Consider the following 4,735-nt stretch of genomic DNA (forward strand, 5'->3'; position numbering starts at 1 on the left):
ATGCCACGAAGAATTGAGGCAGTTCTGAAGGCAAAAGGGGGTCCAACCCGTTACTAGCGTGGTGTACCTAATAAAGTGGCCGGTGAGTGTAGATTGCTACATTAATGCATCTCTGAAGCAGTCATGGACCACAGTGGTGGGTCACATTTGGCCTGCGGGCCTTGAGTTTGACACGTGAAGTAAAGAAACAGACATTAAACCAATTAGACCATTCAGTCTTTAAATCCTGTGGAAATCCATATGTAACAAGTCAGGTGAAAACACAGGGATTAACTCCTTTTAAAACAATTATTGTACATCTGGGTATGTTTTTATGATTGTTTATTCTCAACTATGTAAAATGACATGTTTTAACAATTTGAAGTGTCTGTTGGAGTTTTTTATTATTTACATTGAAAACTGTCAATGGTGCTTAATTTGTAGTTCTGAATTTTCCTGTTTTTGTACACATCTGTTCTATTTCCAAAAATGTGTCACATCTTTATTTTTGATAATTATTTATTTATTTCAAAAGGTCCTTTTGGCCATGTGTACGCATGCCACATTGGTGTCTACAGTGAAGTTGCACAAAGAGAAAAGTTGAAACACCAGTCAGATGCTTTGCTTGAAGGACCAGCTGTTTCTGGCTAGAACCCTATTTTTTGTGTACGTTGCCTGAATAGAGAAGAAAGCCAATGTGTCCCTCCTTATGGTAGGTCGCTCTACAAGATGGGCCAGACTTTTGCAGCAAGCATATTACAGATAGAATTAAAAAGCTGAATTTTAACACAGTGACATATGAAGCCTCAAGGGCCTGATTTTTGTTTTCTGGTGCTTTAACAATGAGGCTGTGACAGTCCAGCTCAGACATGCAGTCATGTTTAAGAGTCCTTTGTACTCAGCCTGTTTTTGTTCAACAGAGTTAAAGGTACCACTGAGTACAAGTATGAGAGAATAGCTATTTGTGAAGTAGAAACTATATATTAAAAAAATAATAATAAAAAACACATCAAATAAAGTTTTTAGGGAAGTTCTGATTTTTGTGAAGGAAACACGTGTACAGACACGATATAGTTCTCACCTGATTTCAGTTTTAGTCAATTTCAGTTTATCTCCATGTTCAAACATCACTACTTTAATCTCATCTGTCTAAAGAACAGTGTTCCAGAAGACTTGCAGTGCATTCATGTGGTCTTTTTGGTCATTTGTTGTTCATTTAAAAAAAACATATTGAAAAACAAAAAAAGACTCAGGTCCATTTAGCGTGGCGTGCAAGGAACGCGGAAGGTACGGCAGAGCATTTTCCGTGCATACGGGGCAGCGAAAGCAGCCAACRTCAGAGTTCAAAAATCTGATCTTTCGCCGCTCGACGCGTCTTGACAACCAATCAGAGAGACTCATTTTCCATGTGATAGTTTCCTGAATGTTGCCCACAAACCGACGGACAGGAGCTCTTAAGCTGTAATCAAGCGTCTGTAGTTGATGTTCTGGCTGGAGATATCAGCACCGATGTAGGTCAGCAGCTCATTAAACTGGCCGCGGTGGTAAACTGGGCTCGGGACAAAAAATAGTTTCTCAGCTCGCAGCTCTGGGAGAGGTGAAACTCACTSAACAACCTGCTTCTAAATCATCTGGTGAATTATCTGGTTTGCGCAACGGTCGCTTGCTCTTTAGTAAATAAAGCAAAGCCATTTTCTTTATTTTGTCTTTATTTCATCCGCCGTAGACGGACTGGAAAAAAAACCAAGATGCTCCTCCCTTTTCAGACACGCGTCTAGTCTCTGTCCCGGTCTGTACGTAACGCATCCAGCTGGAGGCGTTGGGTGGTTTTTTGCTGCTCAAAACGCGTTCAGTGTGAACTTAGCATAAGTGCTAAAAGCACCAGAATCTCCAGGAAACAGTTGGAATCATCAGTGATATATAAACTCAGCTGACATTTGGTAAATATGTAAAATTAGTTGGCTAACATTTAATTACTGCAGCTGCTTGGTTAGATATTATAAGTAAAATGTGTTTATTCATCCCGTTATTAGGCCATTTAAGGTGGAGCTACATATATATTTTTTTAAGAAATTAGCAATTAACAGTTTGTTGTTACAGAAATGCAGAAGTAGTTGGCTATCATTAACTAATTTTTTAAAGGCAGTCGGCTGTTATTAAATTTATTTAACTTGCTCCATCTTAAAGGGGAAATATGTGTTTCTCAGGCATATATTTAAATTCTATACATAATGAAATATCTATGGCAACTTTAGTTGTTATTAAATGCTGTTTTTTTTGTTTAAACAGAAAATAAACTCTTCATCTCACCATTTCTGTTTCTAAACACCTTGAAATTTGCCTCTGTCTCTTTAAGAACTTCCTTCTGCTTCTGTCCCGCCCATTTCAGCACGTCATGGACTGTAGGAGTCACGGGCAGGGTACACGCTGGGGGGGCTCAAAGTAGTTTACTTGACATCTGGAAATACTTTTCCTCAAAGGTATTTTGAATCTGAAAATGGCAGCGCTGAGAAGTAGCACTGGGAGTTCAGCAGACAGTTTCAGTTTCACCAGTTGTTTCCTTTGTTGCTGCCGAGAGCCTGCAGGAGTCACGGGCAGGGTGCGGCGGCGGTGAGGAGGTGTGCTCTGTGACGAGGAAGCTCAGTTTGGAGACACAGCCCAGAGGAGGAGCTGGCCCCAAAAGGCGGTTCTAGTCCCAACCTGTCATTTTTGCTCCCCTGCCTGGCTGCCTCAGGACAGCACAGGATTTCTCAAACATGCATGAATGAGTCAAAGACTCTGGGCATGTTTTTGATGAGAGGATAACATGATAACATGATTTAAAAATCAAGTTGATTTTACATGATATAGCCCCTTTAAATGGTCTGAAAACGACAAATTATTTTTCTCATTTTTCGGAGTACAGTATAAAATAAAAATAAAATAACCTGTTTTTCAATGTCTGTTTGAAAATGAAAAAAAACAAAAACAAAATGTACACAAACCCATTTGAAATTCTAAATTCTGCTGCCATAGTGTTTTAGAGAGAAATGGCTTTTTTCCTTGCAACCATTCCAAACAAGCCATACTCATACTTGAAACAACCTTTAACCCTCACCAGATTGAGTCAACAATTGTTGCTGGTGATATTTATTTTTTTTCCTGGTTTATGTAAAAGGTCACACTTGATGATCAGTTAACCTGATTTATTTGATCATCAGAAATTAACTGGAAACAAAGAGTGGACTTTGTAGTCTTTATTATTAATGACATGGTGGGATTTGTATTTTTTGTACACTTCAGGTTGAATTAGCAAACATTTGGGATCTTGGTAAAAAACAAAATCTTTACATAAAAATAAAAGAGAAGGTCCTTAGTCTTTTTCACGAGTGTATATCTAAATAGACTAACACGAAGTATGACTCAATGCTGGAGCACAAGTGGTAAATCCTTACCCTGACAGAGTATCACAGRCCCTTTTTGTGGCTACAGCATCACTTTTTGTTGCTCTTAATGGCACTGACACTTTTCAGGTGGTGAACTGGCCCATTAAACTGCTCTGGCTCTCTCCATTTGCCATCTCTCAGCTGTGAATTTTAGTTCCTCTCATTGATGTTCAATTGGATTAAGAYTGGGACAGAGAGCAGGTCACCTCAGAATGGTCTAATGTTTTCTTCTTATTCRTTCTTCGGTGCTTTCAGATTTATATTTGGGGTCATTATCTTGTTTGAAGAAGCCTGAGACTGAAAGAGCTCTTTGGTGCTGAGCAATATATTTTGCTCCTGAATGTCTTAATAATCCTCTGATTTCATAGTGCTCTGCACACATTCAAACCACCCAGCACCAGATGTAGCAAAACAAGCTCTTCTAACAGCGAAATCTTGATGTTTTACTGTGAGAAGTGATGTTTCTCACTAAAAGCTTCAATCTTTGTAACTTTTAACTTTAGACCACATATGTCAAACTCAAGGCCCGTGGGCCCTTGTTAACTTTTCATCCAGCTTCAAAGGTAACACTATAATTTAGTAATTTACCATTTCTCTTTTTGTCACTGTATTTAAAGCATTCTTCTCCTGACCACAGTAGTCAACTTCATTTATCTTTTCTGTTTTCTCTTCTTATTTCAAAGTCTAACAATTGGATTTTTAGTTAGGGTTTTTTTTTTTACTAATTTGCAGAATTGTGATAAAATGCATCTCTAAGAATAATAAATAAAARATGAGTGTAAAGTAGTCTAAATTTAATCCTCTTTCTTCATCTGTTAGGTTATGTATCTTTGAAATGCTGCATAAAAATAATTTGATTTGTTTTTGTATAAGAATAACTGTGATGGACTTGCGACCTGTCCAGGGTGTACCCCACCCCTCGCACTGTGACTGCTGGATATGGGCACCAGTGACCCACGTGACCCTGTAAGGATTAAGCGTGTACAGGAAATGGATTGTTGGATAAGAATAACTTGTTATAGAACATTTTTTACAATAATGACAGAAATTGGCYCGTGGCTTAGAGCACGGTTTGAAGTTTGGCCCCTGGCTTTAGACAACTGAAACTTAGTTTTGTCAGTTCCCTTTTCTTTTTCTTTTATTCATATTCAACTTGTAATAACTCACTTTGCTTATGTTCAGTCTAGAGTCAGCTTGTAAAGTTATTTCCTAATACCATTCATCTTTTTTATGTTATTAAAGTTTTTTTTTCTTCAACCTACTCCTTTTCATACAGATGAACTTGTAAATTGGACAAAATGTATATTTGTGTGTGTGTATGTTTATATATA

At 37.9% G+C, this 4,735-nt stretch overlaps 1 protein-coding gene across 31 annotated transcripts in view; it reads left to right on the top strand.

Annotated features, from left to right (window-relative positions):
• LOC106514844 (protein tyrosine phosphatase receptor type D) overlaps positions 1-4,735 on the top strand; it is a 469,094-nt gene that overhangs the window by 223,777 nt on the left and 240,582 nt on the right. The gene's annotated exons all lie outside the window — the stretch shown is intronic.

The sequence above is a fragment of the Austrofundulus limnaeus genome, unplaced genomic scaffold (assembly GCF_001266775.1).
Source record: "Austrofundulus limnaeus strain Quisiro unplaced genomic scaffold, Austrofundulus_limnaeus-1.0 Scaffold23, whole genome shotgun sequence".
In the NCBI taxonomy this organism is placed as follows: Eukaryota; Metazoa; Chordata; class Actinopteri; order Cyprinodontiformes; family Rivulidae; genus Austrofundulus; species Austrofundulus limnaeus.